This window comes from Pan troglodytes, chromosome 5, assembly GCF_028858775.2.
Source record: "Pan troglodytes isolate AG18354 chromosome 5, NHGRI_mPanTro3-v2.0_pri, whole genome shotgun sequence".
Taxonomy (NCBI): Eukaryota; Metazoa; Chordata; class Mammalia; order Primates; family Hominidae; genus Pan; species Pan troglodytes.
This window is the reverse complement of record NC_072403.2, coordinates 118635018-118652982: the sequence shown is the minus strand read 5'-3', so window position 1 is coordinate 118652982 and position 17965 is coordinate 118635018. Positions and strand designations below refer to the sequence as shown.

The 17965-nt window shown below is 43.1% G+C and overlaps 1 long non-coding RNA gene and 1 other non-coding gene across 6 annotated transcripts in view; both read left to right on the top strand.

Moving 5' to 3' along the window:
- Positions 1 to 17965, top strand: part of LOC107975230 (uncharacterized) — a 69169-nt gene that overhangs the window by 47064 nt on the left and 4140 nt on the right. Inside the window, exons 2-8 of one of the 5 annotated variants that reach the window (XR_001718613.3) lie at positions 1050 to 1119; positions 5460 to 5580; positions 6802 to 6897; positions 7216 to 7303; positions 15104 to 15151; positions 15833 to 15926; positions 16838 to 16918. This is a non-coding gene — a long non-coding RNA (uncharacterized LOC107975230). Of the gene's footprint in view, positions 1 to 1049; positions 1120 to 5459; positions 5581 to 6801; positions 6898 to 7215; positions 7731 to 15103; positions 15152 to 15832; positions 15927 to 16837; positions 16919 to 17965 lie in introns of all 5 variants that reach the window. The other 4 variants (XR_002944276.2, XR_680935.4, XR_001718614.3 and 1 more) reach the window with 4 other exon arrangements.
- LOC112209583 (U6 spliceosomal RNA) lies at positions 1766 to 1872 on the top strand. Its single transcript, XR_002944419.1, has one exon. It is a non-coding gene; the product is annotated as a U6 spliceosomal RNA (small nuclear RNA).

Below are 17965 nucleotides of genomic sequence, written 5' to 3'. Positions count from 1 at the left end.
AGCAGTATCTACCTTTCATTAGAGAACATTTTAGTCCATAAACAAGGGATATTTAAAAGCCACACAAGGCTGGGTGCTATGGCTCACGCCTGTAATCCCAAAGCTTTGGGAGGTCCAGGAGTTTAAGACCAGCCTGGGCAACGTAGCAAGACCCCATCTCTTAAAATAAAAGCCACACCCATCTCTTCCCACTGGACCAGGGGTCTTCCCAGACCAGCTGCAGGATGCCTGACCTCCCGAGGGGCTGCACATTCTGTCTGAGTCAGGGCATCTCCAGGCAACAGCAGGAAACCCAGCCAGTCTCTGTGCTCTGGACACTTCTTGTGTGGCAATGACTTTACTCTGGAGAGAGGTGGCCACACTGAAGTGCTCCCCCTTCTGTAGGTCAGCTTCCACGAACTAGAAGAGCTCTGTGAGTAGGGCTGTGGTCTCAGGAGGATTATTCCAGAATCCCCTCAAAGTATTTGTTTAAGTTTAGAAACAGTGAGGCCTGGAAATGATAAAATTGTCCACATTTGTCTGCCATTAATTCACTTTTATGAGAAGCAAAGCCTTTGGTTTCTTTAAGCCTCAATTTCTTTCTTTCTTTTTTTTTTAAATTTATTTTTTTGAGACAGAGTCTCGCTCTGTCACCCAGGCTGGAGTGCAGTGGCACAATCTCAGCTCACTGCAATTTCCGCCTCCTGGGTTCAAGCCATTTTCTTGCCTCAGCCTCCCAAAGTTCTGGGATCACAGGTGTGAGCCACTGTGCCCGGCCTATGCCTCAATTTCTTCCTGCCTTACTATAGGTACATCATATTTATTTAATTCCCTAAGTCCCTCCTCAACAGATTTTATTCTACTACTGAAATCCAGTCTGCAGAAACTAAAAGTTGTATAGTGGATATGAAATTTATATAACCACCATAGTTCAGTATCTCAGGGGTAAAAATAAAATGTGACTATTTATTTCCACAAAACTGAACCTATCAATTCAAGATAACTTTTGCTTTAAAACTCACGACTCCTTGAATCAATAGTCAATTTCTGGATCTTTCTCCTCCTCCTAGGTCCTCTTCTCCCTGAAGCCTGTCACAGTTCCTGTGCAGAGAGAGAGGGCACTGCAGCACCCAGGCGCTGGTGAGAGGGAGTTTCTGGCTCACACTATTCTCTGCCTTCCATTGGCATTGACTCAGCTGAAACTTGGCACATCTTGTCCTCTTAGTCATGCGCTGGCATCTACCACTTGTGCCCAAATCCACCATGGCCTCACGTCACCAGGCCCACATATTCCCAGGTTCCTTTGGCTCTGCAAGCCTGTGGTGCTTGGGCACGCTTGGCTGCTTTTTCTTCCCCCTGCTGGGTATTGGGGGGGCTTCTGAGACACTGACTTCCTTGGCCTCTCACTCAGTCCTTGCCAGATGGGGGCTTCTCCTATACGCTTGCAGAGCCTCTGGTTCACACCCAGGGAAGCGAAGCATAGTTCCCTCTGCACTCAGTTCTTCTTTGACTAAAATGGGTTTTTATTGCCCAGCCCCCAAACTCAAGCAAGGCCGATGGTAAGGACAGGACTTGGGACCCTCTCCAAGACATTCGTTAATATCTATTTCAATCTCTTCTCACACTTCTCTCCCTTCAGACATGCTAGGTCTTAGATGACATGACTTAAATTATAAAGATGTCAAATATCCCCAAATTAACTTATAAATCTAGTGCAATCCCAGTTAAAATCCTAGTTGTAATTTTTTTATAGATACTTGATATATTTGTTCTAAAATGTATAGGAGTTCTCACTGTGGTAGCACCTATACTAAAACTGGAATGATACGGAGAAGATTAGCATGGCCTCTGTGCAAAAATGGCATGCAAATTTGTGAAGCATTCCATATTTTAAAAATAAATAAATAAAATGTATAGGAAAAAATAAGTTCCACAAGGAGCTAAATCAAATGGTAGAATAAAGAGGGGAAATTGCCCACCAGATAGCAAGACACCCTACAAAGTTGTTTTGAATGTGGGAGTGGAGTGGAATACACGGTTCACAGGTAGCTCTGCATTTACTTGTGAATTTCATACAATGCCGAGTTGGCTCCACAGTTTAATTAGGGGGTGGATGGAGTGTTTAGTAGATGGTGATGGAAAAATAGGCAGAGAAAGAAAGGATAGAGAAAATTAAAGTAGGATCCATATCTAACCCCACATACAAAGGAGATCTCCAACAGACAAGAGACCTAAAGGTGAAAGATAAGATCATAAAGTTAACAGGAGAAAAGCATTGCAACCTGGAAGGGGTAAAGAAATCCTTAAACAAGACTTCGAAAGTGCAAGCCACAAGGCAAATTGGTAGATCGGATTACACCAAAATTAAGGATTTCTGTGAACCAGTGACATCGCAGTTGAACTGAAGAGATGATGACAGTTTGGGAAGAGATTATGAGGTCTAAAAGTGACAAAGGGGATGAATATCTAGAATATACAAAGAACTCTGGATAGTACCCCAAAAGAAAAATGGGTGACATATTCAGACAATTTACAATAACTCAAGGCTGTATAAGGCTGTAAGGCTATTACACAGCTATTAGCCTAGAGAATTTAGAGAGCTTGAGAATGCCAATGCTGGCAGAGGTGTGGGAATAAGATTTTCCTGCTGCTCGTGGGAGCACAGGTTGGAGAATGATCTGGCATTAGCTAATCAAATTAAGTGTCTATTTGGGGCATAGGTCTCTTAGAAATTCTCACACAGGTCCATTAAAGGGATATGTAGAAGCAGGGGTCAATCCAGGATTTGTGGGGCTTGAAGTTTATATAATTTGGGGAACTCTGTTATGATATTATGGTATAATAAATAATACATATTTGGTCTCTGCCGCTGGTTCCTGACACCTGGCTCCTAAAACCTTTGGAATCTCTAAAGGGATAAGTGTCTTTTTGTAAGCAGATGAGATGACTGGTGGCTGGGAGCTCCTAGATAGCTTTGGGATGGAAGCTGGTCACCAAAAGACCAAGGCATGATTAGGGAATTGGGACTTTCAGCTCCAGCCCCCAATGTCTAGGTTGGGGAGAAGGACCGAAAGTTCAGGTGATCACCAATGGCCAATGATTTAATCAGTCATGTCCATATAATGACTCCTCCATGAAAAAAAAACAAAAGGACAGGGCTTGGATGAGCTTTTGGATTACAAAACATGTGGAGGTACCTGGAGGGCATGCTCAGAAAGGGCATGGGAACTTTGTGCCCCTCCCCACATACCTTGCCCTGTGTGTCTCCTCCATCTGGCTGTTCATCTGTATCCTTCATGATATCCTTTATAATAAATGGATAAACATAAGTAAAGTGTTTCCCTGAATTCTGTTTGCCACTCTGGCAAATAAATCAAACCCAAGGAGGGAGTTGTGGGAACCCCAATTTATAGCTGGTGGTCAGAAGCACAGGTCACAATCTGGGGCTTGTCATGGGCATCTGAAGTTGGGGGTAGGGGTAAACTTGTGGGACTGAGCCCTTAACCAGTGGGATCTGATACTATCACCAGGTAGACAGTGTCAGAATTAAACTGAATTAGAGGACACCCAGCTGGTGTCTGCTGGAGAATTGCTTGGTATGTGGGGAAATATCTCATCAAAGAAACGTTCTATGTTGTGAGAGCATAGGAGGAGAAAACAGTTTGTCTCTTTTTCCCCTCAGACCTGTTTAAGAAAAAGAACACAAATTATGAATACACAATTAGGTATGGAGCTTTGGAAGAAGCTTGTACAAGTGAGGAGCCCCAACGCTGAAGCTTTATCAGCCTGTCTGTGGATTAGCCTCCATTTATGGGGAGGTTCTCGGCAATGTTGTATGCAGAGTGAGGAGATGAAAGTTTTTAAGCCCGTTTGGTTATCACACCTCTTGGGCTCATTGGGATAGATAATTGATGATACTATCTCAGCACTCTCTTTAATACTAAAACATATACCTAAACTTAAAAAATTGTCCTCAAATAATGGGCACCCAGATCGCCAAACTGGCTCAAGTAATCTCCCATCACTAAGGCTAAGGGCTGCTGGGTGTAAACATGCCAGACCCGTGGAGATAAGGTTAGGAAGTCCTCACGCCTCTGGCAAGGCAAGATCATTCAGTTATACTTGTTGAGAGAAAATATTTTGCAATACTTTCAAGTTTGTTTATATATTTTTATAAACAAAATATATAAACAAACTTTATATATTTTTATATAAAGTTTTATATATTTTTATAGCCTGTCTACTAAGGAGAGTGTTTGAAAAAAGAAGCTCCATGAAATCTTCTGGATGGGCTGGGGCTTGCTCCACTCTGTGAACTGCGCCCCCAGGGCATGTGCTGAGTTCACCTGCCCCAGCCAGTTTTTTGGGAGGGGATCTCCAACCTATTTCTAATGAGGGGCAGTGAAAGCTGGAAACACTGGGCTTCCCTATGAAGTAAGGGACTCAGAGAAGAGGAAGAAGCTAAAGGAGCATTAGTCTTTCCTGAGTGGAGCTAGCTCTAGAGATGGCTACTGTAGGGGATCAGAATATGCCACCCTAAAATTTGTACTTTGGCGTAAGGATTATTTGAAGCTGAAGACAATTGAAAACAGTGGACACCAAAAAAACACTCTCCTCTCCTTCCCCGACCATTTGCCTAGAAGTAGGTTCAGATGGTTAATCGCCAGACTTTTTTTTTTTTTTTTTAGCTCAGTGACAGCATGAGGGGAATCTATACCACAAACCTTACTAAGACAATCCTGACTTTCTATTAGTTTCCCTCATATATTTATCTTCCCACAGTTTTCTGCCCTTGTGTCTTAGTCTGTTTCCTGCTGCTATAACAGAAGCCACAGATTGCATAATTTATAAAGAAAAGAGATTTATTTGGCTCATAGTTCTGGAGGCTGGGAAGTCCAAGGGCATGGCACCTGCATCTGTCAAGGCTCATTCCATGGTTAAAGAGAGGAAGGTGGAAGTGAGTCCATGAAACAGAGACAGAGGAAATCTGGCCAAACCCTTCCTTTTTATCAGGAACCCACTCTCAGTAACTAACCTACTCTGTGATAACAGCATTAATCCATTCATGAGGGCCAAACTTTCATGACTTAATCACTCCTTAAAAGCTCCACCTCCTGCAATAAATTATTTTTAGAGATGGGGTCTTACTATGTTGCCTAGGCTGGTCTTGAACTCCTGGGCTCAAGTGATCCTCCCACCTCAGCATCTCAAAGTGCTGGGATTACAGGCATGAGCCACCATGCCTGGCCCTGCAATAAATTTCAACGTGAATCTTGGAAAGGGCATTGAAACCATAGCACCTTGGAAGGCTAAAATCCTTTCCTTTGTCTCATCACTTCTCTACAAATTTATTGTTCTTTGTTAAGGTGTTATATAAGCCCCAACCTCTAACCATCCCTTTGACTTGCTCATCACTGAGTTTTTCTGTGAGTATGTGCATTGCATATGTTAATAAACTCTGTTTTTCTCTTGCTTTTTAGACTGCCTTTTGTCAGTCTCATTTGCAGGCCCCCAGCTGGAGAACCCAGGAGGAAGAGGAAAAAAGTTTTTTCCTCCTCTACACTCCCCATGCATGACTAAAGAGTAGGAGGAGTCAGCAAGGTATGTGACCCCAACTGCAAGCAGAAACAGCAATGAAAGGACTGATGATCAAACAGGGACCAAGCTACATTTCTGCAGCTATGGTCAGTGTGTATCTGGCTTGTTTGATGCCCAGAATGAATTGATTTTTGTCGATCTTCATCTATACAACAAAATTGTCTTCAGTAATAATCATAAAAATGGAATAGATAATAACAATGTCCAGGAAAAAAAGTCAGTAAATTTTAAAAATTGAACTTCATATATACTGTTACACCAGAAAAAAAGAAAAAAGAAGTGAAATAAATATTATAGTAAAATAAAAAGAAATAGATTAAATATTTTATAACATTAATACGACTTTTGAAAACAGGGAAGACTTATACCTACATGTTTGTTGTAGTATGAGATGATAAAATTACAGTTTATAACAAATAATAATAAAGAAAATTTCAAACTAAAAATATATTATGGCTGGGCGTGGTGGCTCACACCTGTAATCCCAGCACTTTGGGAGTGTGAGGTGGGCAGATCACCTGAGGTCAGGAGTTCAAGACCAGCCTGGCCAACATGGTGAAACCCCGTCTCTACTAAAAATACAAAAAGATTAGCTGGGCGTAGTAATGGGCGCCTGTAATCCCAGTTACTCAGGAGGCTGAGGCATGAGAATCTCTGGAACCTGGGAGGCAGAGGTTGCAGTGAGCTGAGATGGCACCATTGCACTCCAGCCTGGGCAACAAGAAAGAAACACCGTCTCAAAAAAAAAAAAAAAGAAAAAAAATACATACATACATACATACATACATATATATATATATATATATATGCATTTTAAAATTGGTAAAAAATTTCATGTGTGAACTAAAATTTGTACTTGCAACCAAAAATGGGGGTGAACAGGGAGTGACTGCATAATGGGCATGGAATCTTCTTTGGGAATGATGAAAAGTTTTGGAACTAGACAGGAGGTGATGGTTGTACAACATTGGAATTTACTAAATGCCACGGAATGTACACTTTAAAACTGTTATTTTTATGTTCTATAAATTTCACCTCCATTCTAAAAAAGTTTAAAAAATACCATACCTTGAAGTGCATGCTCTGTTTCACTACTACATTTTTAAAAATACAAATAAAAACTACAAGTGGTTATGTGGAATGGCAGTATTGAAGCAACTGAAGTTCTATTTCTTTATCTTTACAATCATTGTTTTCTCTTTGTTTCAAATGCATTATGTAAAGGCAGACATATATAGTACCCAGGAGGTGGACAAACAACTGCCTTGGTGGAAACTCTGTCCTTTCTGGACTTATCCTGGTGCCACTGAGACTGTGCAGGTGAGTCTGTGTGTATTAGGAGACAGTATGACTAACAGGGAGTTCCAAAATTCGCTTTCATGTAGAGAACAATGCATATCAATGGATAAGTAATACAATTTGCTAATTTGAAGCATACATGTATTTAACTAAAACTCACAGAAATTGTTTAGAATTTAAACCCAAAAACTACTTTGCGAGGAAGGTGTTTTATCACAGCCATTATGTAGAATTGCCCATTTGTGGGCAATTGCCAGTTCATAGGCTTTTCATAAAAAGTGAATTACCTTTTATTTGGTTTTATTATTGCTTATAAACCTCTACTGTCTGCACCTATAGCAAACCATGTATCTGGCTCCCCTCCCACCTTCTCACCTTGGAACACCACCGGCTGTAGGCATCTACATGCAGCAGGAAGCATCACTGAGTAAGTTCGACTACACATCAAGGGTAGACACCGCACTGTCCATCCAGCCTGCTCTGAACTGGCCCTGGGAAGGCGTGTCTGGAGAAGCTGTGTTGGAAGGATTAGAATAATACACATCTCCACACTTACCCACTCTGCATGGGCTGCCTGAGAAAACTGTGTACCAGAATGTGTTAAGAGTTGGAGAGGACAGATGCAGGTTTTAAGAGCCTGTTTTTTGTGCCCTCTTCAGGAAGATTAAGTGGATCCTCCTATAGAAAGGTGTATTCATGAAGGCTGCCTGCAGTGGACTGAGTGGTCATTCCACTTGGGGTCAAGATGGGGTTCATGACAAAGCATGTAACAGAGCACCAAGGAGGTGCCCTGGCCATATTGGATGGAGTTCAGGACAGAATCCAGTCCTGAACAAGGAGGAATGGAGTACCTGGTCAGTGCTCAAGACAAGAGTCTCATCCTTTTCTTTTCTTTACTTTTCTTTTTCTTTCTTTCTTTTTTTTTTTTTTTTTTGAGACAGTCTCACTCTGTCATCCAGGCTGGAGTGTAATGGCGCGATCTCGGCTTACTGCAACCTCTGCCTCCCCGGCTCAAGCGATTCTCCTTCCTCAGCCTCTGGAGTAGCTGGGATTACAGGCGCCCACCACCATGCCTGGCTAATTATTATTATTATTTTTTTGTATTTTTAGTAGAGACAGGGTTTCACCATATTGGTCAGGCTAGTTTCAAACTCCTGACCTCAAGTGATCTGCCTGCCTCGGCCTGCCAAAGTGCTGGGGTTATAGGCGTGAGTCACCGCGCCCTGCCAGCCCATCCTTATAACGTGCCCATCATGCCAACATGATGGCATGTTGTAAGTCCATGTTATGTGTGTGCCTGGTGTGTGTGTGTGTGTGTGTGTGTGTGTGTGTATGATGTGTTGGGGACGTGGCATTGCTGCTTCAGCTCCCTAGGTTCACCCCAGTCTCAGAGCACCAGGTTAAAAACAACTCAAAAAATTCTAGCCACCATCTGCTGGAGCAGCTGAGGCTTCTTGTTATGGGCTCAGTCTGCAACAAAGGAGCAGCTGAGCAGAACTGGACCAAGTTACCAGCCCCTACAGAAGCAATGAATTCTAGCTCAGGAGCTGAGAGCTATTTACTGGTAACATTTTACCTGGTCTTACAATTGAAGTTTGCCTATCAGGTGTAGAAAAGGAGAAAACCTCATGAGCCAATGTGGAAAAGAGACATTTTGTGGCCCCTTTGGGGAACTCTTGACTGTGGCATGGATTTATGGCCTGAAACGGTAGAAGAAGAACATAAAGGAGAAATTTGGCATCAGGTTGGCAAGAGTCTTGAATGCTTGCCACAGAGTTGGGGCAATGGGGAACAATAGAAGGTTTGTAAGCAGCATAAAGGGGGAATGAAGTGTTTTAGAGATACAACTCTGGAGGCAGTGAAAAGGAAGAACTGGGAAGGGGAGATGTTGATTGGAAGCATCAAGACCTATTATGAAGGTGCCTGCAGAAGTCCTGGAATAGATAACAAGGGCCTGGGTTGGGGGTACAAGGATGAAAGGCCCAGATAGATCCCCACTAAACCTAGTGTGAAGCTAAACAGATCAACGCACTCATCAGATACAGCCATGGCAGGGACTATGCCAAGGGATAGACAGGCACTTCAGCCAGAGCATGATGGTCAGGGATGTCATATAGAAATGCTCCCTGAACTGCATTCTGAAGGATGATCCAGTGAGCCAGGCAGGAAGGCACCAGGCAGAGGGAGCAGCACGTGCAAAGGCACGGAGGCCCAGGAGAGCATGGTGCCTTTGACTTGCAAGAGATTTCCTGTGTGTGATTGCTATATGGGGTAGGTATGGGTAGGGGAGTGTCAGCAGGAGGCTGATTCACAAGGGGCTTGGTTGGTTTACTGTTGCTTTGTTTACCCGTGCTGATTAGTTTACTAAGGGCAAAAAGGAGCCATTGAAAGTGAAGGTTGAAATATAGTTCTGGAGCCTACAAGACAAGGTGGGGCAGTAGATACAGGATGGAAGGTCTTTATATGTGAATCTGGTTTGGAATAGCTGGAAGAACACGCCCAGATTTCTTCTCTTTGTGCTCTATTCTTTAAATTGTATTTTATGTGGCAATCGATTTACTAGTACTTTTCCCCCAGTCTAGATAATTATTAACTGTATGGATTTTGCCAGTAAGAAATTAATCTGCTCTGTGGAGCAAATTGTTTGGACAGAACAACCTTCAAACTTTGTTTCTGCCCTGGCAGCCAGAAGGTTGCAATATGAGCTGAATTTGGCCCTAAACTAAGTCCTGGTGGCTAATGAGCCATGAGCCAAGGCTGAGAAGTGGGGTGGCTTGTGCCCTGCAGTCGTGAGAAAAGGCACAGGGCAGTGCTACGTGGACTTGGGCTTAGCATCTCTGGGTTGCTCAGAGGGCAAAGTGTCCTGAGGGAGGTAAATTGTGGTAAAACAGTTTAAAAAGTGAGAGGAATGGGAAAGGTGAAGCTTAATTCCTGCTGGTTCCACGGTGATGCTGTTATGCTTAGGAGTTGAAAAACGATTTCTCTAGCCCATAGGAACTCAAACTCACTGAAAGAGAAAAAACTTGGCATTGCTTTAGCAAAATTCAAGTAGATGCTACATTCCACTGGAATAATCTAGAATGCATGTGCTAGTTTCTTCTATACTGCAGGTCGCATTCTCTGGCAGGCCTGCTTCACTTGGCAGCAACACTTTTAAAGAGAAACGGCTACATCTCCAGGTTCTGTGCCCCGGGCTTGCGGAGAAAAGGAATAAAATTAAAACAGTATTTGAACTTTTAAAAATATTTAAATTGCTGGCTCATTTCAGACTGGCGTTTCTTAAAATAAGGGTCTCTACTCACCAAGCCACTGCCAAGGGACCCACGGTGGCTGTCCTGTATCCTTGGATTCGATTAGAAGAACTCTCCTGGCTCATCAAGGCTTTCCGTAGCTGTCTTTCCCATTTATCCTCCACACCTGTGAACTTCTGTCATAAGTTCTAGTCCAGCCCATCATCTCGCTGGTTCCACTGGACACCAGGCACTATACTTACTTTTTCTTTTCTTTTCTTTTCTTTCTTTCTTTCTTTCTCTCTCTTTTTCTTTCTCTCTCTCCCTTCCTTCCCTCCTTCTTTCCTTCTTTTTTTTTTTTTTGAGATGGGCCCTCACTCTGTTGCACAGGCTGGTCTCAAACTTCTGGGCTCAAGTGATCCTTCTGCCTCAGTCTCTTATGTAGCTGGGACCACAGGTCCAAAGGCATATGCCATCACATCTGGCTAACTTTTTGCTTTTGTGTAGAGACGGACTCTCACTTTGTTGCCCAGGCTGGTCTCGAACTTTCAAGCCATCCTCCCACCTCGGCTTCCCAAAGTGCTGGGATTGTAGGCGTGAGCCACCACGCTCTACCTGTACTTGCTTCTATTTTTGCATCCTGTTAGATTGTGTCCTTCATGACATAAAGAATGCACACCCAGTAGAACGCATTTCTATTCTTGCATGCTACTTTGCATTCTTGTTTACAAAGCTTCCCCTAACTTCCTCCCTCCTTCTCCACCTGCTCAAATATGTCAATATTCAGACTTGGACCCAGCCCTTCTGTTGCTGACTGTTCTGGTGGCAGGCCCTTCTCCCTGCCAAACAGGACCTCAGCGCTGTTTAGGGGTCCAGCTCTCTCCAGCTAAGGGGAAGGTGACCTGGCCACAGCTCAAGATAATTTCCAACTTCTAAGTCAATTATCATGGTCCCATCCCCTGACCATGACTAGCTGGGGTGGGCAGGCTGGTTGGTTTGTAGAACATCCTTCAATTTCCAACTTCCAATTCAATTTGCCTGATTGTTTCCTCATTCCTCGTGATTAGATTCAGCTTAAACAATTTGAGGTCGGAATATGAATAATCTCTTGATTAACCGAGAGGGCAACTGGTATTTATCATTCCTGAATCCTTTAAAGTGTGAGGGGAGCCATAGAATCCATGTCCTTGGGGACATCTTGTTTATTTTTATTTTTACTTTTATTTTAGGTTGGAGGGTACACGTGCAGGCTTGTTACATATGTAAACTCGTGTCACGAGGGTTTGCGCTACTGGTTGTTTCGTCACCCAAGTATGGAGCCTAGTACCCAATAGTTATCTTTTCTGATCCTTTCCCTCCTTCCATGTTCTAGCCTCAAATAGGCCCCAGTGTGTGTTGTTCCCCTCTACGTGTGCATGTGTTTTCATCATTTAGCTCCCACTTATAAGTGAGAATATGTGGTATTTGGTTTTCTGTTCCTGCATTAGTTTGCTAAGGATAATGACCTCCAGCTCCATCCATGTGCCTTCAAAAGACCTGATCTCATTCTTTTTTGTAGCTTCATAGTATTCCATGCCGTGTGTATATGCACCACATTTTCTTTATCCAATCTGTCATTGATGGACATTTAGGTTGATTCTGTGTCTTAGCTGTCATAAATAGTGCTGCAACAAACTTTTGAGTGAGTATGTCTTTATGGCAGAATGACTTATATTCCTTTCGGTATACACCCAGTAATGAATGGGATTGCTGGGTTGAATGGTAGTTCTGTTTTTAGCTCTTCGATGAACGACCACACTGCTTTCCACAATGGCTGAACCAATTTACACTCCCACCAACAATGTATAAGCATTTGCTTTTCTCTGCAACCTTGCCAGCATGTTATTCTTTGACTTTTTAATAAAAGCCTAACATTCCAACAGGTGTGAGATAGTATCTCATTGTGGTTTTGATTTGCATTTCTCTAATGACAATGATGTTGAGCTTTTTTTCATATACTTGTTGGTAGCATGTATGTCTTCTTTTGTAAAATGTCTGTTCATGTCCTCTGGGGGGCATCTTTTTTATAAGCGAGTTTCTCAAATATATACCAGTCATGGGAATCCTGTGATTTTGTGTTTCTCGTCCAAACTAGTGAAGCCACTTGCATTAAGAGAGGCCCTTACCTCTCCAGGCCCTTGGCAGTCCTGCATTATCCACACATTGCCCAACCTGGGGCCCCACAGTTAGGCCTGTGCTGCTGCCAGGGATTGCTGTGGGTGGAGATGGCAAGGGCCTGACAGATGCCTATGTTATTGCCACCACCCCCAGGGCAAGTTTCTCCAGGGATTCAGCAGAGGCTCAGCTTGTAGCCTCAAGGGCTCTCTGGCTCTACCTCCTTTCTGCCTGGAGGATCCTAGCCCTGGCCCTCAAAAGGCTGAATGTGGAGGGGAATGGGGCCAGGCACTTTTACAGTACATCACATAGGCACAGGATAAATGTTTTGAGGGAATCAAGGGTAAGGAGGTAGAAAGAGCTTTAGTGATAATTGACTGTTTTTCAGATCAATGCCATGAAATAATACAAACAGCAAGAGGATATCTGATTGTTATTATTTTGCTTACCAATATTCTAGAGCTTTAGGCAAAATTGCAAAGGAGCTATTATTTTTCTTTGGTGTCTTCAAGCCTCCCCTTCTAGTCCCTCACTATTGTCCTTCCTTAGACTTCTAGAGCTCAAAATGGCTTCTATCAGGAATTAGCTTCGGTTTCTTTGTTCACACCAAAGTGTATATGGCTAATAACATTTTAAAGTGTTACTTCTATGGAGATGTTGGCATTTTGCCAGGTTCAACAGCCAATAGAAGAAATGCAGCTTAAAATTCCTTGCATCTGCCAGATGGGGAAAATATGTGACTCTGTATATGGATCTCCCCTAAAATTCATTTATTTGTTCAATAAATATTTATTGAGGCCTATTATAGCAAAACCTTAGGGAAATAAGGAATGCATATTAAAGTACACAGGAAAGAATTTACACGAATGGGCAAAATGAGGCAGGCAGTGTTACATGTCTTGTCTGAGATTACCAAATTTACTTCTGACAATCAATCCATAAATCACTCAAGAAACAGAGGAAATACTGGAGAACTGTTACTCAGTCTGTGATCTGCATTTATAGTGTAGTTTGGGTAGCAAGAATAATACGCATGAAGCAATTAGCCAATTGTTATGGATTGAATGTGTCCCCCCAGCAAATTCCCATGTTGAAGCCTTGACTCCCAGTTTGATAGCATTTGAAGATGGGGCCTTTGGGAGGTAATTAGGGCTAGATGGGGTCATGAGGGTGGGCCCTTGTAGGGGATTAGGGCCCTCGTAAGAAGAGAAATCAGGCCGAGTGCGGTGGCTCACGCCTGTAATCCCAGCACTTTGGAGGCTGAGGCCGGCGGATCACCTGAGGTCAGGAGTTTGAGACCAGCCTGGCCAACATGGTGAAACCCCGTCTCTACTAAAAATACAAAAAATTAGCTGGACGTGGTGGCGGGCAGGCGCCTGTAATCCCAGCTGCTTGGGAGGCCGAGGCAGGAGAATCTCTTGAACCCGGAGGCTGAGGTTGCAGTGAGCCGAGATCGTGCCATTGCACTCCAGCCTAGGCAACAAGAGAGAAACTCCATCTCAAAAACAAAACAAAACAAAACGAAAAAAGAAGAGAAATCAAAGCTTGTTCCCTGTCTCTCTCTCTCCACATGTGAGCACACAAAGAGGTCACGTGAACACACAATGAGAAGGAGGCTGCCTGCAAGTTAAGAGAAGAGGCCTCAGCGTGAAACCTGCCTTACTGGCACTTTGGTCTTAAACTTTCCAGCCTCTAAAACTGTGAGAAATAAGTTTCTGTTGTTCAAGCCACCCAGTCTATGGTATTCTGTTATGGCAGCCAGAATTAAGACACCAGTGAAGCAAGATAATCAGTAACTGGATACTTAACTATGTGGTATAAAACATAGGGGCTTTAGTAGAGAAGAAAATTGGACTTTCTTGGGGACATCCTTACTACTTCTGCTCATGTATCATGCTTTAGCTTGTTTCTGTCTTTGGAGGAGGCTGCATATTTTTAAAATACCCCCAAAAGTACAAAGATGAATGCTACAGCCCCTGTGTTCTCATTATCCAGGCTTAATAAATGTTAGCCATTTTCCACTTTTGTTTCATACATAAGTTTTCTACAAAATGAGGACAACACCTTAGATAAAGCTGAAGTTCATGTTTCATTCTGCATCCCTTCCCGCAAGGGCTTCTTTTGCTCAATATGGGACTGATGAGAGTCATCGGTGTTGTGTGAGGCAGCTGTTTGTTGATTTTCTGGACCAAATAATGTTCCACTGTGTAACTGGACATACTTAGTCTATCCGTTCTACCACTGATGAGCATGTAAGCTGTTACTATTTTTAACTATTACAAATTATCTTGCTAACACATTTTTGTGCATGTCTTTTGGTGACCAAATGGACTCATTTCTCTCAGGTATATATCTCAGAGTGAAACTGTTTTATCACAGTGTATGCTTTATATTTAGTGCTTTACAATTCCTGATTAAGAAATCTTTGCCTGCCCCTAAGGATGTAAAATTATTCTCTTATGGCCTGGCTCAGTGGCTCATGCCTGTAATCCCAGCATTTTGGGAGGCCAAGGTGGGAGGATTGCTTGAGGCCAGGAGTTCAAGACCAGCCTGGGCAACATACTGAGACCCTCATCTCTACAAAAAAAAAAAATTTGTTTAATTAGCTGAGCTTGGTGGTACGCACCTATAGTCCTAGCTACTCAGGAGGCTGAGGCAGGAGGATCGCTTGAGCCCAGAAATTCAAAGATGCAGTAAGCTATGATCATGCCACTGTATTACAGCCTGGGTGACAGGGTGAGACCCTGTCTCTAAAAAGATACATCTATTAAAAATAAATTTTAAAAAATAATAAATTATTCTCTTATGTTATTGTCTAGAATCTTTATTATTTTACCTTTCAGATTTAGATCTACAATCCACCTGGAATTGATTTTTGTATATGGAGTGAGGTAGAGGTCAAGTTTTGCTTTTTCCCATTTGACTGTCTTATTAACTTAACATCATTGATGTGAATGACCACTCTTTTCCTACTATGCTTCAGTGCCACCTTTGTCATAATCAAGTGTTCCTTCAAGTATGCATCTGCTTCTGACTCTCTCCCTTCTGTTCCTTTGAGCTATTTGTCCTGGGCCTTTACTGCACACCTCAGATTTGTCCCAACAAGGATTGAAGAAGCTGGGTTATTCGTCCACCAATTCTTATTACTCATTGGTGAAAAGTTGCTCCTGGGGACATGAACTCCCTTGCACTTCTGCCGTGCTCTGGGAACAAGCCAGAAATAGTCCTATGACCAGGGAAAGTCTCCAGGATCTACTTCTCCACTTACACAATTGTTGGCAGCATCCAGTTCCTTGTAGTTATGGGACCAAGAGCTTCAGATTTTTGTTGATTGTTGGCCAGAGACCACCCTCAGCTCCCAGAGGACACCCCCAGTTCTTTGCCATTTAGGACTGCCCAACATGGCTGCTTGCTTCCGCATAGTCAGCAAGAGAAAGACTAGCATGGTGGGCACTACACTCCTATGGAATGTAATCACGTAATCATGTATACATAATCACATGTATCTTACCCACATGTATCCACATGTACCCACATCTTATCACATGTATCTTATTCCATTTGTGTCACAGGTCCCACACTTACGGGGAAAGCATCACCCGAAAGTGAGAACGCCTAGAGGCAGGAATCATGGAGGTTTCCTTAACTGTCTGTCTGCAACAGCAGGTATGTAAGCAATCTGTCAAGCTGTCAAGGTAACTGCCAGGGTGTGCCACATAGAGACTGGCAAGACACCATCAGGGCCTGCTGTATGTCTGTATTCCAAACCCCTCTTGAATTTCAGACTCATATGTACAATGGGCTATGAAACATCTCTTAGACAGCTAATAAGCATCTTGTTTTTGGCATGTCCCGAGCTAAACTAATCCACTCTTCCCCACCTCAGTAACAGAAAAAATCCATCACTCTTCCAGTTGTAAAAACCATGGAGTTGTCTTTGACTCCCCTCTTTGTCTCATAACTCTGTTGGTTCTGTTTTCAAGATAGATCCAGAAACAGAAACTGACCACTTTTTACCCCCTCTACAAACTGCCAACCTGGTCTGAACCACCATCATCTCTGGCCTGTTTCTGTACTTTAATCTTCTCTATAGTCAGTAGCCAGAGAGAATCTGTTTCAATAAAAGTCAGAAAATGGCAGTTCTCAGGTCAAAAATCCTCCAGTGGTTTCCCAAGTTCCTCAGAGTTCAAGCCAAAGATCTTCCATGCCTGAAAGCCCTACACGCCCCCAGCCCCAAGCCCTCTAGCCCATCCCCACCCTTCTCCCCTCTTCACTCTACTCCAGCCACACTGGTTGCCTTGCTGTTCCTTGACCATGCGGAGCACATTCCCACCTCAGGGGCTCTGCACTTGCCATTTCCTCTGCTGGAATACCCCTCACCCAGTGAACACAGGGTTCACTCTTTCAGCTCTTCCTGGTCTCTGATTAAATGCTCCCTTGTTGGCGAGGTCTTCCCTTTCCATCCAACATAGCACCAGACCCTATTCCCCTTACTCCGCTTTATTTCCCTCCATAGCAGTTATCACATAATGTGACATATTATGTATTTATTTCCTTTTTCTTTCTCTTCTTTGTAGAGATGGGGTCTTGCTATGTTGCCCAGGCTGGTCTCAAACTTTGGCCTCTTGCCTTGGCCTCCTGAAGTGCTAGGATTACAGGTATGAGTCACCATGCCTGGCCTATATTTATTTTCTTATTTATTGTTTTTCTTCCCCTCCTAGAATGTGGGTTCCCCGAGGTTAAGGACTTCATCTCCTTTATTCACTACTGCATTCTCCAGATACAGCCTAGAGCAATACTTCACATGCAGGAGATGCTCAATGAATAGCTGTTGAAGGAATGGATGCTGTGTCCCAGAAGAGACCTTAGAGGTCACCTGATCTGGTCTCAATTCAGAGAAGGACCAGGCTGTCGTCACACATTTAGTGAGTGGTGGAGCTGGGACAAGAATCTAGGTCTCCTTTTTCTTGTCCACTGCTCTTCCCACTCTTCTCCGTTCTATGCATAGGTGAAAGCTCAACACCATCAATTGATAATTAAGTAAAATAATGGGGAATAGGATTGAATGTGTTCCTGAAGGTTTTGCTAAATAAAACGATACTGCTCTTTTAATCTATGAATTGATTATCCAAAGCAAATGTCAACGGTGAGTAGAAGGCAGCAAGGCATGAGTTATTGTAACTGATAAAGCAGGGGTGGCACAGTGCGGGGTTGGTGGGGAGGTGATTGATCAAGTGAGTCATCATCCTGCCCCAGGGAACAATGGTCTGAGTTGTCTGCAAGGTAAATGACTCTGGTAAATAACTCAGTTTGTTCCTTTGATTAACAGGGGAGGGTTGGATCTAGCAGCTCTGCTCAATGGCCCCTTTCATTGTGTTCTTTACCTGAGCAGTGGCTCCAAGAGCCACTCTTAATAAAGCCAGTGTCTAACCTACAAAGCCCAGAAAGTAAATCTCTCTTCTGTGAAGGGGCTTAGGCTCCTTTTGCAGAGAGAATGCATGTAGAGAAGAATGCTCTCCACCCACATCTTCTTCCATCCCTTTCCTTGTTCCATCCCTCGCCATGCTTTTTAGTAAACTCTGCTCTGCTAAAATAATTTCATTAAGCTAAAACAACTCCCTAGGTTCCCAGATCATTTCTTTCTTTCTTTCTTTTTTTTTTTTTTTTTTGAGATGGAGTCTTGCTCTGTCACTCAGGCTGGAGTG